Genomic DNA, 21,307 nt, shown 5'->3' on the forward strand with positions numbered 1-21,307 from the left:
CTTCCTTGAAGCCTGCTGGAAAGGTTACAAGTGGTGGATCACATGACCCTGGGACAGTGCAACTGTCATAAATGCATGCCAGTTGCCAAGCACCTGAATTTGGGTCATGTGACCATGGGGATCTGCAACAATCATCAGTGTGAAAACCAGTCATAAGTCCCTTTTTTCATTGCCGCTGTACCTTAAAATGGTCACTAAACGAATAGTTGTAAATTGAGGACCAATTGTATTTGACCAAGATTAAAATCTGAATAGAATGAAAATTAGACTTGCAAGGAGTTGTACTTTACGAAACACTTTAGAAAGACATGATTGAGTCCTGAATAACAAAGGTTTCACAATAACACCATTGGGAAACTTCCATAGATTTCCACTTTATCTGTTCCTGGATCTGATTGCAGCCCAATGTAAGCTTGCCTGGGATAGTCATGCTGAGCACAATGGTTTCAACTGCCTGTCCAATGGGAGCTGCTTGTATTCCAAAGGCATGATCGAGACCATCCCTCTTAAATATTTATGTTATCTCAACCACTTGACTTATTGACTTCTTTCATGTAGTTAAATGAAGGGATCCCAAGGGCTCATACAGACTGGACAGGCATTAAGTGCAATAAATCAACTTGAATTGCAAGCAGCCAAAGAAAGAATGAAAGGCAATATCAACCATCGGTGAACTTAATGGGCACTGAAGATCATCCTATTAAACTTGAGTGAGGCAACATGTAATTTGATGCGCTCTGTTTTAGCTGTACGAAACCGGCATTTTGCATGGGTCTAGGGTCATTAATTTGAGATATTAATTGCATGCTGCAAAACTGTCAATTTGGTCAGAAACAATGCAACAACTGTTGCAGATGAATAAACTTAGAAATCCATCGGCAGCTGCCACAACATTCAAGAACTCTCCAATGTATCTCCTTTCAGAACTACAGGCAGGGATAAAGTAATGTGCTATTTACTTAACTAATTATTAACATAAACAGTTTACAGCTCCTTAAAGAGAGCAGTAAACAAAATGCTTAGCCCTCCGTTTTGCCAATTGGCTTTTTAAATACTGTTGGTGCAATTGGTGCATGAAATCAAACTATTTCATTCATCGGACACCATATGCATTTTAAAAGCTCTCTCCCATACGTCTCCAAGGAAAAAGCTTTTGCATCAAGGATCCTATTTATTTTCATATCATAATTTTTTTAGAGCCAAAGCAGAAACCGCCCACAGATACTACCACCAATGTTTTTAAAACTGCACTCTGCACAAATCACAACTGTCTTGCCTCATATTTCTACAGCAGAATTTCTCAAACTTGGCAACTTTTCCCCAGGGCAATTCTGGGAGTTGAAGTCCACACATCTTAAAGTGGCCAAGTCTGAGAAACACTGCTCTGTAGGGATGGCCATGGCAGTAAAAGCAATGAATGTTGATGCACTTTAAATAAGAAATCAATTTATTCTTTCTGAAGCTTCCATGAATCACAGGCCACTTTAATCTGAAGTATGGAATGCAGTTCTATGAAAGAACTAGACCTGGAGAAGTGATCACCACCACCATTCTCAGGTTTATTCCGATGTCCATTTGTTTTTGTTTTTTAAAAAATCAAGAACCAAGAAAACTTTGGTTTCCTGGTTCATGGACTGCATTTCCTTCATGAAGGACTCTTGGCAAAGGATAGGCTGCACCTCACAAAAACAGGGGGAAATGTACTCAGAAAAAGACTGGCCCAACTCATCAGGAGGGCTTTGAACTAAAATTGAGGGGGGAGGGTAACCAATCTTGAGAATCTCTAGAACCCAAAACCAATCATAAATCCCAAGAAAACAAATCAAACAATGAGGTGGGCAGAGATGAGAAAAAAGAAAAACTCAAACAACATTCTGGAGATGCAGGAAACATATCCATGGACAGGCATAAAAGTCTTAAATGTTTACAGGGAGAACTAGAAGCAACAGTACACGAGGGAGGATATGACATAGTTGGTATTACAGAAACCTGGTGGGACGAAACCTATGAATGGAATGAACTGATGGATGGATACAAATTGTTCAGAAGAAACAGGTCTACAAAAAGAGGAGGTGGAGTTGCACTATATGTAAGAGAACACTACATATCTACAAAAATGCATATGATCAAATATAAAATCTCTCCAGAATGCATATGGGTCAATATAAAAGAGAAAAAAAAGTGACATTATCATAGGTGTATATTACAGACCACCCAACCAATCAGAAGAAATAGATGAACTCTTTGCGAACCAGTTAACAAATGTATATAGGAAGCATACCACAATAGTAATGGGAGACTTCAACTATCCAGATATCAACTGGGAGACAAACTCTACAGCAAGCGAGAGATCAAACAGATTCCTAATCAACCTAGCCAACAACTTTGTCATTCAAAAGGTGAAGAAGGGAACTAGACTTAAAGCCATACTCGACTTAATTCTTACTAATAGAGAAGAAGTGAAAGAGAGAGTTGAAGTTACCAGAACCTTGGGTGAAAGTGACTACGTCATACTGGAATTTAATATAATGCAAACACTAGCAACAGAAAACAATCCAACCAGGGTTTTAAACTTCAAAAGAGCTGACTTTAACAAACTCAGAGAGAACCTAGGAAAGATCCCATGGATGAAAATCCTAAAGGGGAAAACAACCCAAGAAGTGCGGGAAACTCTGAAAAATGTGATAATTAAAGCCCAGACCAGCACAATACCACTGAAAAAGAAAAACAAGAAATTCAAGAAGAAACCAGCATGGCTGCACAAAGATCTCTCTAACAAACTGAAAGACAAAAAGGACAAATACAAAAAATGGAAAGAGGGGCACATAACTAAGGCCAATTATCAGCAGACAAAGATGAAGTCAGGAAGCAAAGGCTCAGACCGAACAAAGACTTGCAACAGAAATCAAGGATAATAAAAAAAGTTTATTCAATATATTAACAAGAAAAAAGTAAAGGGAACTCTAGGCAAAAGAAGATGGTAAGGAAATAACAGGTAAGAGGGAGAAAGCAGAGATGTTTAACTCATTCTTTGCATCAGTCTTCAAACAAAAAGAAATCATAGCACAACATACTAAAAAAAATACTGCAAAAGACAAACTAGGAACAAAAATTAAAATAAGAAAGAAAATGGTAAGAGAACACATATCCGACCTTAAAGAATATAAATCACCAGGACCTGACAGATTATATCCCAGAGTTCTGAAGGAGCTGGCAGATATTATCTCAGAACCATTGCATCATATCTTTCAAAAATCCTGGAGCACCAGGGAAATACCTGAGGATTGGAAAAGGGCTGATGTGGCCCCCATCTTCAAGAACGCAAAAAAACTTAGACTTCAGTAAGGCATTTGACAAAGTGGACCACAACCTACTCCTTGGTAAGCAAGGAAAAGGATCTACATCCACATGGAGAGAAGTAAGCAGTGGGGTACCACAAGGTTCCGTCTTAGGCCCAGTACTCTTCAATATCTTCATAAACGACTTAGATGTTAAGGTCCCCCGACTCTCTCTGTGAAGCTGTAATTTCCTATTTTGTTTTTTGCAAAAAGGAGAAAAAATGAAAAATCCATAGGGGCATAATCTGGATCAGCACCTTCACATAGAGAATCGGGGGACCTTAACCATCTTCAATCTCTTTCTGCCCCTTTCCCAGTCCTGAATGGGTGTAAGGAACAAAAATGAAAAGGAGATAGAGATATAGTGATGTTGATGTTACCTTCTTAGGTTAATGAAATGATGGCAAGAAAACCACCAGGTTCAGATAGCTATGCAGATTCTCAGTCATCCAGGTCATAGTTGTCCCAAAGATGCATTTTCAATAAGCAACTGGACTTTCTTGCTTTTCTTTGAAGACATTTCACTTCTTATCCAAGAAGTTTCTTCAGCTCTGACTGGATGGTGGGAATTGAAGGATTTATATTCTTTGCAGACAACTGGTCATTTGCATTCTTTTAGAGAGTCATTCAGGCCACTTGGAGGTTTATCTGTGTTCTCAGGATCACTTGGGTAGTACAAATGGGTGTGGAGCCTTCTTGGAACTGATGAAAGGATTGTGTTGTAAACAGGAGAAAGATGAAGTTGTATCCCTCCCCCTCTGTTGAGAGAGGGCTGTTCAATTCTCACATAGATGGCCTCTTTGACCCCTCTTTTAAACCAGCAGTCCTCTCTGTCCAAAATGTGGACTTTGCTCTTTTCAAAAGAGTGACCTTTGTCTTAAATGCAGATGGACTGCTGACTCTTGTGCTGATGGGTTTGTTCTCCTATGTTGTACCATACGTTTATGAACTTATTGTTTCATTTCTCCAACGTACAGATCTGCACATGTCTCACTGCATTGTACTGCATATACCATATTGCTCAATTTTTTTCTTGGTGTTTTATCCTTGGGGTAGACAAGCTTCTGCCTTAGTGTATTCTTGGATTTAAAGTGTGCATGTATGCCCTTTCAGCAGTTCCAAGAAGGCTCCACATCCATTTGCACTACCCAGGTGACCCTGTGGACATAGATAAACCTCCAAGTGACCTCAATGACTCTCTAAAAGAATGCAAATGACCAGCTGTCTGTAAGGAATATAAATCCTTCCATTCCCCACCATTCAGTCAGAGCTGAAGAAACTTTTTGGATGAGAAATGAAACATCTTCAAAGAAAAACAAGAAAGTCCAGTTGCCTTTTGAAAAAGCACCTTTGGAACACCAAGCTCAGAAAACACCAAGAACCGTACAATTCACCCTGAGTTACAAATATTCTTTTCTACAGAGAAAAGCCCTGTTCTTGTGGAGTCTCCATGGGACTTCCTCTCTGCCTCAGAACCCAGTTAACTCTAACGTAAATACAGTGGTGGGATTCAGCCAGTTCACATCACTTCAGCAGAACCGGTAGCTAATTTTTGTTGCCCAGGCCCAGAATGGACTTCCAAAAGCGGCATCCACACAGAGAACTACTTGTTCACATATTTGAATCCCACCATGCGTAAATAGTTCATACAACACAGCTGAAGGAAGGAAGCTTTAGTCCCAGATAAATTTGGAGCTTATTCTGAGCTAAAAGTAACTTACAAGTATTGAGAGGGGAATTAATTGGGTTAGAGCAGGGGTGGGGAACCTTAGCTCTTTTATGACTTGTGGACTTCAACTCCCAGAATTCCTGAGCCAACCATGCTGGCTTAGGAATTCTGGGAGTTGAAGTCCACAAGTCTTAAAAGAGCCATGGTTCCCCACCCCAGGTTAGAGTCTTAAACATGTTTTATGAACAGAAAACTTTATATCCTGAACTTTATCAAGTAAATGTCTTGCAGCTGGAATGCAAAAAAAAAAAGATTTTTCCATTGATTATCATGGAAGCGAATCTGAGAGCTTTCTCAAAACCAGATGTAGCATTAAAGAAGCTCTGTACTGAATCCAACGACGTGCATTTTTATCCAGTCAAAGCTCCATCAGAAGGAATATGTCTATCATTTTTTCCAACATAATTCCCTCAGTGCAGACATTTTTAAGTTAGGTTCTGGGACAAATCCCATAACTGGCTATGACCATTCTGCAGGAAAAAAGTGAATCACCCATTATCCAGGACTTGAAAGTTCTGAGTGGTCCTTTGTACTGTCTGAGTTTGGTGGTTTTCTTGCAGGTGTTTCATTACCAAACTAGATAATATTATCAGTGCTACTAAGAAATGGGGTTTGTTCTCAGTTTACATTCAAGGCAAGCAACTAGAACAGGCTTGTTCAGTGAATCATCTTTGCTTTTACCTTATTTGTAAGATCATTTTTCCAAATCTCAGAACCTGCGGTGTATCAGCAACTTATGTAAATAGGGGGAAAGACTTGGCAACTTTTCCCCAGGAGAATTCTGGAAGTTGAAGTCCACACATCTTAAAGTTGCCAGGTCTGAGAAACACTGCTCTGTAGGGATGGCCATGGCAGTAAAAGCAATGAATTTTGAGGCACTTTAAATAAGAAATCAATTTATTCTTTCTGAAGCTTCCATGAATCACAGGCCACTTTAATCTGAAGTATGGAATGCAGTTCTATGAAAGAACTATTATCGTAAGAAAAGGAGGACCAGGAGAAGTGTTCACCACCACCATTCTCGGGTTTATTCCGATGCCCATTTGTTTTTTTAAAAAAACATCAAGGTCCAAGAAAACTTTGGTTTCCTGGATCATGGACTGCATTTCCTTCATGGAGGATTCTTGGCAAGGGATGGGCTGCACCTCACAAAAACAGGGGGAAATGTACTCAGAAAAAGACTGACCCAACTCAGGAATTCTGGGAGTTGAAGTCCACAAGTCATAAAAGAGCCAAAGTTGCCTACCCATGCACTAAAATATAAACTGAGATGAAACTCCATTCCTTATCTTTGGGTTTAGGGGTGTCCATTTTTCCCTGTGCATTACAGGTTTTTTAAACATTTGGGTAAAGTAACTGTATGCTCTCCATCTTTTTGCAAGCTTGCCAGTTAGGTACTTTCTGTTTCTGAGACTTACTATTTTTAAGACATGCCTTGAGGCCTGCGACTCAGAGGAATATCAGCCAAGTGAGCATGTAAAGCTGTACGAAAGAGAGAGAATTCTGATTGCTGAATGATAAATGAATGTAAGCAAAAGAAAGGGCTAATTGGGTTCATGAATTTTGCTTCTAGTGCAACCAAAGATTTGGGAACTTTCTCAAGAGTGGCGTTTCAGTGCAGGTAGGATCCTAAAACAGTACAGGTAGTCCTCGACTTATGACCACAATTGACCCCAAAATTTCTGTTCTTAAGGGAGACATTTGTTAAGTGAGTTTTACCCCATTTTATGACATTTTTTGGCCAGAGTTGTTAAGTTGAATCACTGCAGTTGATAAGTTAATAACCTAGTTGTTAAGTGAATCTGGCTTCCCCATTGACTTTGCTTCTCAGAAGATTGCAAAGGGGGATCACATGACTTTGGGACATGGCCATGGTCATAAGTATGAAGCAACTGCCAAGCATCTGAATTTTGATCACACAATCATGAGGAAGCTACAAAGGTTGTAAATGTGAAAAATGGTGCTCACTTTTTTCAATGCCGTTATAACTTTGAAAGGTCACTAAATGATCTAGGACTATTTGTATTGTATACTACCTAGCTTTGCGGTTTTATCCAAATTTTTACTCGGAGCAGGAGAAGGGATTTGATAGCTGAGGAGATATAAGATTCCATCCTTTGTTCTGCATCGCTTTCCTTAATCACATTATTTTAGATGCTTCCATAGTTAATTATAAACTCTCTCATCCCAACTCACCTCACAGGATTATTGTTTTGGGATAAATAGGAAGAGGAAGGAGTATTATGTGAGCGGCCTTGAGTTACTTATCAAAATAATTAAGGAGAGAAGCACGAACAGGCTTGTTCAGTAAATCATCTTTGCTTTTACCTTATTTGTAAGATCATTTTTCCAAATCTCAGAACCTGCGGTGTATCATATGCAACATATGTAAATAAGGGACAAGACTTCAGTCATGAGGTCAAGTCTGCCATCTTGTCTTTTATACGCCACCCTCTCCTCGAGTCGCTGCTGTCCATAATTTATGGCGGCAAAAGAGTGTCACAAAGGAAAAGGATTCAATACATGATGGGAAGGGGATTGTGTTTGGCTTTAATTAAGTTTACATAGAATGTAACAATCACATTTAAGTGTATTTCCCCCCTCCCCCCCATGATCCACTCAATACTTTTTGGAGCATGGCCTTTAACTCTTTAAAGTACAGTTGAAGTCCAGCCCCAGTTGCTTTACATATTTTTTGTTTGCAAGCACTGAAAATTATCCTTTCATTCTGCCAGGAGAGAAAGAATTACCTCAGTGTAATACTTTGCTCTCTCTCCCCCAATATAAAATTTTAAGTAATGAAAAGGGCCGACAGTGGTAGAGAATGATAAAAACAAAGGCAGATAAATGATGGACAGGAATAACATTAGTAAAGTTAGTAAAACTGTATTAGGACCGGTAGTAGTTTTAATCATTTGATTGATTGCCAGCAATATAGGCAACCTATAAGATAAATTCACTACAGGTAAATCCCCAACTTACAACAGCTCATTTAGTGGCCATTCAAAGTTACAACGGCACAGTGAAAAGTGAATTATGACCATTTTTCACACTTACGACCGTTGCAGCATCCCCATGGTCACGTGATCAAAATTCAGACGCTTGGCAACTGATTCACATTTATGACTGTTGAAGTGTCTTGAGGTCATGTGATCCCTTTTGCGTCCTTCTGACAAGCAAAGTCAATGGGAAGCCAGAGTCACTTAACAGCTGTGTTACTAACTAAACAACTGCAGTGCTTCACTTAGCAACTGTGTCAAGAAAGGTTATGAAATAGGGCAAAGCTCACTTAGCAACAGAAATTCAGGGCTTAACTGTAGCTGTAAGTCAAAGACTACCTGTATTTGTTACTTATATAAGAAAAGTGTTCTTCCAAATTAGGCATTTATTCGAAGGTTGAATTCATGCAGCAACATCTTGATTCAAAATCTATATTCTTGGAAATTTCTGCTTTCAATTAGTTTAAAAACTAAAAGTTTCCAGCACAGTAACAACGTGGAGTTCAAAGACATTTGCTCCGAAGTGAAATTTTCTACATGTGATTTCATGATTTAGTTCAATTGCCCTGTTAATACGGAACATTGAACATTAGCATTAAGATTACTGCCTTTATAAAATCTCATGGGTATGAGAAATTAATTACATGTCTTTCCAGCCTCTCTAAAACAGAAAGGATGAATAACATGGATTCTCTGGTGCCTCTAGGGAAGAAGGAGTTTTGACTTAATTGTATTAAGCAGTTTCCAGGGAAATTCTCCTCCCAAGCCAGCTTTAAATCAGTCTGGCTACTGGAGTCCTTCTTATGTGGAAAGATCAACATGTGTGAGACTAGGAGAAGAATGTGTCTGGAATCCAGATGTTGAATGTTGGACTTAAGAATCATTAAAACATGAGCTGAGTGGGGGCCATTTAAGGGCCTCAGTCCAACCCCCTGTTTAGAGCAGTAATTCAATTTAAAGCATTCTGACAGATGGTTGTCCAATGCTTGCTTGACTGTAGCCATGGAGAACAGAAGGGGGAGCCCATCACTTATTGTGAAAATTGAATCCACCATTGAGTTATTTTGACCACTAGAAAGGGATTTTTTTTAAAAAAAAAAAAAATCAGTTGGGATCTACATTATCAGATGTAAAAACAGCTGAAACCACAGCAAAGAGAAACTTCAGGCAATGGAAAAACAACCAAGATGTCTGCAATGATGACTGTTAATATTGAATCATGGCTTGTAGATGTGAGTGGACTCTTGTAGGCTTTCCCTCAACTCAAAGTTTTAATCTCAACAGAAATGAAAAATACAATCAATCAGAATAGAGCTGGAAGAGACCTTGGAGGTCTTCTAGCTCAACTCCCTGCTCAAGCAGGAGACCCTGTATCATTTCAGACAAGTGGTTGTCCAATCTCTTCTTAAAAACCTCCAGTGTTGGAGCACCCACAACTTCTGAAGGCAAGTTGTTCCACTGATTAATTGTTCTCACTGTTAGGAAGTTTCTCCTTAATTCCAAGTTGCACTGACAAGTCACCTGCTTTATACAATATGCTATTGATGTGAAATCAGGTAAGATTTCTGGGATAAAACCTCCTTCCCTAAGCTAGTAGACCAAAATATATGAAGAACGGTTGCAGGAATTGGATATGGCTAGTCTAGAGAAAAGAAGGACTAGGGCTGACATGATAGCAGTGTTCCACTATTTGAGGGGCTGCCACAATGAAGAGGGAGTCACATTATCTTCCAAAGCACCAGAAGGCAAGATAAGAAATGATGGAAACTGATCAAGGAGAGAAGCAACCTAGAATTATAGACGCCGTGTGCTCATTCCTTCCCTTAGCTATAATTGTAAATTGTGAGTAGGAGATGCGTACTTCAATTGTTCTCCTCTCCAGGTTCAGAAAAATCCTGAAGAAAAACAGTAAATCCATTTCGCTGAAGGTGGTTGTGAACTCTGTGAAGTCAGGAATCCTGCACAAAGGGCAATCAGGAGCATTTTGACTTTGACAAACCTTAAGCATTAAAGTCCCCAGAGGCTAATTCACATCCTTTGGGAAGTAGGATACAAAAATGGATGAAGGTCATATAGGCTGAGTTTGGACTCATCCAGAAACAGCATGAAATGATGTTTTTATCCATGCAACCAGATGGTGTTCTTTGAATTGTGGCATCAGACCGCTCACTTGAAGCATGAATAATGAAGCTAAAGCTGAAATACTTTGAAAATATAATGCAAAGATGAGAGTTACTTGAGAAGATCCCAATGTTTAGAAAAAAAGAGGAGGCAATCCAAAAAGGAGGCTGACAGAACAATAGATAACTAGATATTATCAGCAGCATTAGAACTTTATAAGAAGTAATTACTGACAGGCATTCCAGATAAATGATGTCCCTTGGGCACAAACTGAACAATAATCATCATCATGGTAATGAATGCCAACTATCTTGAGAAAGGCAATACTTTAGAGAAGAACTATCTTCCCTATGGAAAGTGCATTCGTGATTGAGATATATTGTTTTGATTGTACCAATAAAGGAGAATATTTGTAGCTCAGGGTTCAAATGAGTCCTTGGCACTCTCTGAGCTTGGTTGCTTTCCTGCAGATGTTTCTTTACCCAAATGAGGTAACATCATCAGTGCTAGTGTAGATGTGTTGCTACCCAAATTAAGTAATGTCACTAGCATTGATAATGTTACCTAGTTTGGGTAATGAAATGTTTGCAAGAAAGCAACCAAGTTCAGAGAGCACCAAGGACCCCTTATTTTAATAGTCTGGAAAGTTCAGAACCTCTTTTTCCAACTATGAACTTCTTGGAGGAAAGGTCTGGACAGAAGATTTCTGAGAAACGACCACATTTTAGAGCTCTTCCAGCAATCTTGCTACTTTTATCATTTCTTGATGTCAGGCCTGGCCACTTTAACAGGGAGCACATCCAGAGCAGAGCTACCAAGATGGTCAACATTCTGGAAATCAAAATCCCACAAGGAATGGTTTAAAATCCTAGGTATGTTTAACTTGCAGAAGAGACAGTTGAAAGAAGACATGATGGCTGTTTTGAGATATCTGAAGGGCTGTCATATTGTAGAGGATTCAGATTTATTCTTACTTGCTCCAGAGGGTAATACTAGGACTAAAGGGTTGAAACTTAAAGGATGTAGAGAGAAATGACACATTAGGGTAAGAGCTGACAAACAATGGAATAGTATACCCATGGAGTGGTTTCTTCCCTTCACTGGAGGTTCTCAAACAAAGGCTGGACAGCCATCCATCAGGAATGGTGTAATGAATCCTGCAGCGTGCAGAGTGATGGATTTGATGATCTGTTAAGTGATTTCCCACTGTATGATTCTAAAAATAGCACTACTGTAAATTTTGGAGAAGGAAAGGGATAGACAGATAGATAGATAGATAGATAGATAGATAGATAGATAGATATCAGTATTAAAAGGGCAAGAGACAAGCCCTGTGTTATATTTTCTTATTGTGTGTCTACAGATAATTATTCTGTGACTAAAAGCAGCACACAGGATACAATTTCGATTTTCCAAATTATTTTGCTGATCAAAGAATTGCTTCTGCTTAATCTCTCCAAGCTGCCACTTCTAATTTTCTTGTCCCCCCACCCACCCATTCCATGCAGTTTGTGATCAGACCAGAAGGTTTCTGGGCTCTTAGCCCAGCTGACCCCAATGACTCACAGCATATGACTTTGGGCGCTTTGCTGCTTGTGTCAAGGTCAAAGCTTGAGCTGAGTGAAATGCAAGATTTTTGTAGAAATGCAAGGTTTTATAGGAAGATTAGATGAATAGGTGAACAGCCAGAAGCTGCAACTTTTTCTCCTCTAATACAGTTATAAAGCCAGGTTGGCAAGATGATTGTGCCTATAGTCCAATCTTTAAAATTAACCCTTTAAATCTTGAGTAAGAGCAAACACAAGGATTCAGAAAGAGGATGTTTAATTCCTTCTCTGCTGTTTTAGATTGTTTCCCCATTGCAGTTTCCTCCATGCAGGGCATCAAGGAAGCCTTGGGGACATCGTTGTTTCAATGTCACTTGATTTTAAGCAGATGCTATGCAGCTCATTTTAACTAGCAAATGACATGTAGCTAGTATTAAATAACATCACATTGGTCTGATGTTCCAATAACTCTTTTTAGGTTTTTTATGTTTTTCTGCACATACCAGATCTGGGCTGCAAGGAATTAGATGACTACCAGTTGGCCACAGAGGTTTCATATATCTCTGTCATCATCTAGATCAGGGGTCTTCAAACTTGGCCCTTTTATGACTTGTGGATTTCAACTCCCAGAATTCCTCAGCCAGCGTGCAACAGTCGCCTGGTTTCTTAACCACTAGACCAAACTGCCTCCAATAGATATTGGCTGCAGTCCATATAACTGCACTTTTGTTAACCTGAGTTTAGTTATTAGCATGTTGCCTGAATCTAGTCAATAGGATCATTATGAGAAGCCATTTAGGAAGGCTTAGTTCTAATATACTCTTTTGCTGGTACCTTCCACACACAAAATTATTCTGGGCATTAGTATTTAAGTCACAAACATACCATAAGATAAAGAAAACAGCACAAAATTAGCATGATTTAAAGAAAACCCAAGGAATCCTTTAGTAAAACACAGCAAAAGTTGTGAAAGTTCACCTACTTCACAATGGTGTTTTTTTCTTCAAAGAACTTCTGCAGAATATTAATTCAATACAAGAAAAAGGCTGCCATTGACCAAACCGACTGCCAGATCCAAGAACAAAATGAGCCTGCCAGATGCTAAGAAATAAAGTTGTTAGGGCTAATTTGCCAAAAGGATTGGGGGAAAAGTGATAAAGAACCATTTATCCTTAGAGAAATGGTATCTTTTTTTTTTTTTTTTTGTCCTAGTGGCAGAATTCTTGTGTTAGCCACTAAAGAGAATTTTTCCTTTATACTGTATAGATAGTCAGGTGATATTAAAAACCATTATTTTTTTTGATAAGGGGAAAGGAAAACTTTGAAGCCAAGCTTCCTCAAAGGCTGAATTTCCTGCATTCTTTTCTTTGTGGGTCAAACTTACCACCAGGTGATTTTTCTTTTTACCTCTTAATAGACTGATACATTTGCTGAACTTGTGATGCAACTCACTACAACTATCATTATATCTAAGATGGAGTGACTGCTTAGAAAAATGTCAGACAAAGGTCATCTTGTGGTAATTTGCCTCAATGTAATTCCTCTGCACTGCCTCAAGATAACACTGCCACCTCAAGATAAGGCTGCCACTATGCAGCTTGAATCAAAAATTGGACATCACTGAGCATTTGCAGAAACCTCTGTTCCATCAAGAACAACATCCTGATTACTATACCTCCTTACCATTACTATATGGTAGTTTGTTCTCTCCTTCAACCTTGGGGACAGTGGAGTCAACATAAATACAGTGGTATCTTGGTACTCAACTGCTTTAAACTCATCAGATTTGGTACTCATCAGATTTGGTACTCAATTTTGATGCAAAAACTTTGACCCAGTATGCATCGTTTGGTACTCAACATACAAGCTAGAATGTGTCAGTGCCGGCTGCCTTGTGACTCACTACATTATACTTGATGGGAAAAATTGTGTGGTACTCATCACTTTTGATACTTATCACTCCTCCTGGAACCAATTAACAATGTGTACTGACGTACCACTGTGATGTGCAGGTAGCCCTTGACTTACAACTGCAATTGAGCCTTTAATTATGCTCTTAAGTCATACCAGTCATTAAGCAGGTCGCCATGTGACTACACCTACTTTTATGACATTTTTTGCAGCAGTGGTTAAGCAAATCCATTGTCCTCAATGGGCATTTTTTTTGCTGGAAACTGGAAGCAAGTGCTAGTTTTCAGTACAAAAACTTCATAAATTGTGGTCATGTGACTGTGGGACGCTACAAATGACTGTAAGTGCAGGGTGGTCGCCAAATGCCCAATCATATGATCATGGGGAGAAAACCTGTCGGAATTGAGAATCTGGGTCATAAGTAGCTCTGGGGAAGTCCGTCTTAACCTTTAATGGTGGCTAAGCAACTGATCATAGGTTCAGGACTACCTGTACTGTAATAGAATCCACTCATGTCTCTTCTCCCAGCTTCAAATCCACAATCAGAAGAAGAATTAACCATTGATCAAAGGGGAGATAATCTTGACCAAGACCACTATTAATATTGGAGTTACCAAGCCTTGATTTCATGCATTCAGGCCTTTGAGGTATTCCTAATGAACCATACCATGCTATAAAATAATAGTGGAAAGCAGCCAGGATAAATCTGATCTCCAAAATAACTAGTATTAATAGAAGAAACAAAATTTAACTTGTTACCCAGTTTTTTATTTGGGAAGAACAACACCACATAAGCAACGTATGGAGCTTTTGTACACATGGATGCTTCCAAAATACTTACACTTTTTCCTCTCCCTTCTCTTTACTAAGACTCCCCATTAGGACAAAGAGATTCTGTAAGTCCACATCTATAATTCCATCTTCCTTCCATTTACCTAAAAGGAATGGAAGGTCTGTCACGGAGCAAATGTATCTCCTGTTCCCATCTTGAAACCAGTTTGTTTGTTTTAAGAATAATCATGTGATAAAATGTAGTGAGGAGGGAGGGGTGCATTCCAGAGGCAACTCAGTCCAGATGTTATGGTGTGAGAGAAAGAGGGTGAAGACAGCCCCTCCCTAATAGTTCACAATGTATATTGTAAATACAGATAGAGTCCACAATCTGGCTAGATTTTGTCTATAGGTATAATATAATAAAGAACTCAGTTTGGAAGAATTGCCATGTGTCATATTTGGTTCTGGGTCCGACAAATCACTTGGCATACTTAGTATCATGTGCCATACTTGGTACTTTGGGGTATTTGGTGCTCTCTGAGTTTGGTTGTTTTCTCACAGAAATAGGCTAGCACTGATGGTGTTATCTAATTTGGTAATGAAAGAAAAGAATCAAATTCAGAGAACACCAAAGACTTCACAGTTTAATTCTGAGCTACAAATATTCCCTTCTGAGGGTGCTTGGAAGTTCCCACCAGCAACTGGAGAAGACAAAGACTGAACCAGACCTTCTTACATGGAATATATGAATTCCATCACTGACCTAATGCTTTTCACCAAAGGGTTGCACCTTCAATTTTAACACCAACAATAAGAAATAGGCTGCCAATACTTGCCCATAATAAATTGCAAAAGTACTTTGCAAAAAAAAAAAAAAATCTGTGAAGCAAAGACAGAGTGGTGTGAATGTCAAAGCTAAATGTCACCTAAACCAGCTGGGTGACTATGGGCCAGCCACTCCATCTCACAGAGCTGTTATATGTTCACCACTTTAAATTATTTATTAAAATAATAAAGACCCAGAAGAGCTACAAAGATACATACAAGTGCTGGACAAAGCAGGAGAACCATTTGTCTTAAAAAAATAAACCTGAAAAAGAGCTAGGCTATGTTTAATAAAGTCACCAAAGAAAGAAACAAAAATTATATCTGGAGAAGAACTAGATATAGTAGACCAGGGCTTTTCAACCTTTTCACCCATTGTACCACTTTTAGGATATGGCAACATCCGAGTACCACAAGTACTAGCAAGGTGTCAAAAACTTGATGACCAAAAAAAAAAAAAGGAAAAAAGTGATAAAGTACAGGTAATCCTCAACTTACAACAGTTCGCTTAGTGACTGTTCGAAGTTACAATGGCATTTCAAAAAGTGCCCCCCAAGCCACAGCCGAGCAAGACACCTGCCTGCCCACCCGGCAGCGCTCTTCCTCCTGTTTCATTGTTGTGAGCATTTCTGTTGAGGATTGGCAGCGGGGGTGGGGTGGGAAGTATTTGGTTTTTATTCCCGTCTGCTGTGTGGTTGCAACAGGTTTTGGTCACTTCACATGACCCTGGGACATTGTGACCATCATAAATATGAATCAGTTGCCAAGCATCTGAATGTAAATCACAACACCCTGGAGATGCTGCAACATTCCAGCTGATCAGTCTTCTTCTGGGCTCAGCAGAAGCACCAGGATCAGTGCTGCTTTCCAGCTGATTGGTGCTTCTTCAGGGCTCAGCAAAAGCACCAGGATCAGTGCCAAGCTCCAACTGGAGCCTGGCGCTGATCTTGGTGCTTCCACGGAGCCCTGACAGCCCCGAAGAAGCGCTGATCAGTTGGAAAGCGGCACTGATTGATCCTGGCGCTTCTGCTGAGCCCTGACAGCCCTGCAGCTCCAGCTGTCTCTCGCTCAGGCTTGTGCCACCAGTTCAACTCATTCCCCTCCTCCGCTACCACTTTTTTAGGATGGTCGCGTACCACCTGCCAAGACCACCTCTCTGTGGTGGTGGTCCCCGGAGGGCCCCTTGGTTTACTGAGGAGCTCCGGGAGATGAAGCGCCACAAGAGACGTCTAGAGCGACGTTGGAGGGCCAGTAACTCTGAATCTGACCGATCACTATTAAGAGCCTATCTTAGGACTTATTTAGTGGCGATAAGGGCGGCAAAGCGTGTTCACTTTTCCGCACTTATTGCGTCCGCAGAATCTCGCCCAGCCGCCTTGTTTAGGGTGACCCGCTCCCTTCTTAAAGTGGAGGAGGCGGAGGAACCCTTGCAGGGGAGAGCTGAGGAGTTTGTTCAGTTTCTTTCGGACAAAATCGCTCAGATTCAGAGAGACCTGGACTCCGACTGGGCAGTGCCAGCCGAGTTGCCAGGGGCTGGTCTTAGTCATGTTATCTGGAGCGAGTTTGAGCCTGTGACCCCTGATGAAGTGGACAAGGCCGTGAGGGCAATGAATGCCGCCACCTGTTTATTGGACCCGTGCCCCTCCTGGCTGGTTTCTGCCAGTAGGGAGGTGACACGAGGCTGGCTCCAGGCGATAATCAATGCCTCCTTGATGGAGGGGTCTTTCCCGCAACCTTTAAAGGAAGCGGTGGTGAGGCCCCTCCTCAAGAAGCCTTCCCTGGACCCAGCTGTTTTGAAGAACTTTCGTCCTGTCTCCAACCTCCCCTTTGTGGGGAAGGTTGTAGAGAAGGTGGTGGCGTCCCAACTCTTGCGATCCTTGGATGAAACTAATTATCTGGACCCTTTTCAATCTGGTTTCAGGCCCGGCTACAGCACTGAGACTGCTTTGGTCGCACTGACTGATGACCTCTGGCGAGCCCGGGATAGGGGTTATTCCTCTATCCTGGTGCTTCTTGACCTCTCAGTGGCTTTCGATACCATCGACCATGGTATCCTTCTGCGTCGTCTCGGAGAGGTGGGGGTGGGCGGCACCGTATTGCAGTGGTTCTCCTCCTACCTCTCTGACAGGTCGCAGTCGGTGTTGGCGGGCGGACAGAGATCGACCCCTAGGCGCCTCGATTATGGGGTGCCTCAGGGCTCGGTCCTGTCCCCCCTCCTTTTTAACATCTACATGAAACCGCTGGGTGAGATCATTCGGCGACACGGGGTGAGGTATCATCAGTATGCGGATGATACCCAATTGTATATCTCCACCCCGTGTCCTTTCAGTGAAGCAGTCGACGTGATGTGCCGGTGCCTGGAAGATGTGAGGGTCTGGATGGGGGTGAACAGGCTTAGACTCAACCCTGACAAGACCGAGTGGCTCTGGGTCTTGCCTCCCAAAGGCCAACTGGATGGTCCATCATTAGTCCGGGGGGGGGCAAATTTACCTCCCTCAGTGCAGGCACGCAACTTGGGTGTACTCCTGGACTCAAAGCTAAATTTGGAACAACATCTTTCGGCTGTGGCCAGGGGGACCTTTGCACAGGTTCGCCTAGTGCACCAGTTGCGGCCTTATTTGGACCGGGAGGCTTTACTCACAGTCACTCATGCCCTTGTCACCTCAAGACTGGATTACGGTAACGCGCTCTACATGGGGCTACCCTTGAAGATCGTTCGGAGGCTGCAGTTGGTTCAGAACGCAGCCGCGAGAGCAATTGTGGGCGCGCCAAGGTACGCCCACGTGTCACCTATCCTCCGCGAGCTGCACTGGCTTCCTGTGGGTCTCCGGACGCAATTCAAGGTGTTGGTTATCACCTTTAAAGCCCTTCATGGCATAGGGCCAGGTTACCTACAGGACCGCATTCTGCCGCACAGCTCCCAGAGACTGGTGAGGTCCCATAGATTGGGCCTCCTTCAGGTCCCGTCGGCCAGACAATGTCGGCTGGCGGGCCCTCGGGGAAGGGCCTTTTCTGTGGTGGCTCCGACCTGGTGGAATCAACTTCCCCCCGAGGTGCGAACTACTCCCACCCTGCCGGCCTTTAAGAAAGCCGTTAAAACTCACCTGTTCCAGCAGGCCTGGGGCTGATGTCCCCGGGGGGGGGCGGGATATGATCGGACTCGCGGTATGACTGGATTATTTTATTGTTTTACGACTGTTTTTAATTTTGTACGCCGCCCTGAGTCCTTTGGGATTGGGCGGCATATAAATATTTGTAAATAAATAAATAAATAAATAAGTGCCAATGTACCACAGGTAGTACCCATACCACTGGTTGAAAAGCCCCGTAGTAGACGACTACATATACGGGAGGTGATACAACGGAAGGTGATACAATAAGAGAAATTGAACGGTATGTTAAATGTGGTTGGCAGGCATTCGGCACGCTAAGCACAATTTTCAAGAACAACCTCCCTCTATGCTGGAAAGGAAAAGTTTTCGATCAGTGTGTGCTATATGCTCTAACATACGCCAGTGATACATGAACACTAACCTCACAATCAATACAAAAGTTATGAGTGGCGCAAAGAGCCATGGAAAGATACATGCTCAGCATTACAAAACAAGATAGAAAGACCTGCACATGGATCAGAACAGGGGTCCCCAACCCCCGGTCCGTGGACCAGTACTGGGCCGCAGCATGCCAGCAACCGGTCTGCACAAACAAGCAAAGCCCCATCTGTGGGATGCAGGCAGCACAAAATACCACGTCCTCTCCAGTTCGTGGAAAAACTTCTTTCCACATAATCAATCCCTGGTGCCCCAAAGGTTGGGGACCTCTGGATTAGAAAACAACGAAAGTATGTGATATCATCTAGAGAGTAAAAGAATTGAAATGGAAATGGGCTGGTCACATAGCAAGAAGAACCAAGGCGGTCATAGAACGGATCCCACTTGGTAAAGCGGCCACCACATTTTCCAGACTTACAAAGAGAGTATGGCTTAATAAGAAGTTGACAGAACATACAAAGATTCAGGTCTATAGAGCCTGCGTCTTGAGCACACTCTTGTACTGCAGTGAGTCTTGGACCCTTCATGTACGGCAGGAGAGAAAGCTGAACACCTTTCATATGCGCTGTCTCCAACGTATTCTCGGCATCACCTGGCATGACAAAGTTCCAAATAGCACAGTCCTGGAATGTGCTGGAATCTCTAGCATATATACACTATTGAAACAGTGATGTCTACGCTGGCTTGGGCATGTCATGAGAATGGCTGATGGTCGGATTCCGAAAGATCTCCTGTATGGAGAACTAGTGCAGGGAAAGCGTCCCAGAGGGAGACCTAAGCTGCGATATAAGGCTATCTGCAAGAGGGTCCTAAAGGCCTTTGGAATGGACATTAACAGCTGGGAGTCCTTGACCTCTGATCATTCAGCCTGAAGGCTAAAGACGCAGTATGGCCTTCTCCAATTTGAAGAGACTCTTGTGTGGCAGGCTGAGGCAAAGAGGCAGTCCCGGAACCAGCGAAATCCGGGGGCTGGACAGAGGACAGATTGTATCTGCCCTCAGTGTGGAAGGGACTGCCATTCTCGAATTGGCCTTTTTAGCCACACCAGATGCTGCCTTAGGACCTCTTTCCAGAGCACAATACCATAGTTTCTCAAGACTGAAGGATGCCAACTATACTTGATAAAAAGCATCCATGAAAGAGACTTAAACAAGTTGGATCGACAACATCAGAAAATATTGCAGAGCCAATTGGCAAAAGGAAGCTCAGGACCATATTGGTTGGAAACATGTGGAAGAGGCCTTTATCCTGGAGAGGATAGACTAAAATGATGATGATAAATAAATAAGACAATTAAGGCTTCTTTCTTTTTTCTAAAAGAGCATGGCTTGGAAAATAAAGTCAAAAATAGGATAAAATCATGGATTGTGAGAAGAGAACCACTTGATTCACTTAAGAACTGCATAATAAATCCCCCTGTGGATTTGGTATACATTTGGTACTGTCTTTTTTTCTGACTGCTCTTTGTTCCCAGTTTGCCATTTTAGGGTTATGGCTATGATTTCTAACACTTAAACGTATATAGAATTCTTTATTTTTTATGTATTAATCAGAAAATTAATACATATACTGGTCATGAACTGACTGCACTTTGATGGTGATTAGAAAAAGACCAAAGGAAGCCTCCCTTTCCAGCATCTTCCCTAAAAAAAAAAAAAATCAGTCTTTTGACCTAAGGCTATATAATTCATACAACATGATCATTTAAAGCAGTGTTTCTCAACCTTGACAATTTTAAGGCATGTGGACTTCAACTCCCAGAATTCCACAGCCAGCATTGCTGGCTGTGGAATTCTGGGAGTTGAAGTCCACATGCCTTAAAATTGTCAAGGTTGAGAAACACTGATTTAAAGCAAACTTAGACTGATCATGTGAAATAAGAATTTAGTAACACTTAAACTTGAACATCTCATTGCAATCATTTAGATGACTCCATCGTAAAACATCAATGCAAACTGAGCCACAGTAAAGTAGTCTTACAGAAGCCATTATATGATTTCTAGTTCTTAATCATTTCAGCACACATTAGTCTTCCTAATTCTTATATACAATGACAGTTGTTTTTCCTAGTCTTTCATTGTAAATTCTGCAGTCTAATCTATTCATATATAGCTAGTTGGATTTTCTTGTCTTACGTTAAGTTATTAAAACCTCCATATATGTACGCATAGCTGAAAAGAAATAGCATTTGATCAAATTGAATGGTACTGTGCAATCTGACAGTAAACTATTTTTTTTCTGCCCTAAAGCTAGTTTATCCATTAACAAATCATCCTAAATTCTAGAGGGAGAGAGGAGACAGAAATCATTGTTTCCATAGGCATAATTGTATAAAATTTTATTTTACCACTGCTACTGTCTTATGTTATCTTCCAAATGAAAGAAACACAGATGTTGTACTCCTTCTATTATTTTACCAGATAGTTCCACACTTCCTTCCCTCTTCCCAACTTTAGAGCTATGAACATAAGCAAAACAATTCTGTTATGGTTCCACGCTTCAAAAATGCATC

This window comes from Crotalus tigris, unplaced genomic scaffold (genome assembly GCF_016545835.1).
Source record: "Crotalus tigris isolate CLP2741 ecotype Arizona unplaced genomic scaffold, ASM1654583v1 scf7180000018079.1514062397:295518, whole genome shotgun sequence".
NCBI lineage: Eukaryota > Metazoa > Chordata > Lepidosauria > Squamata > Viperidae > Crotalus > Crotalus tigris.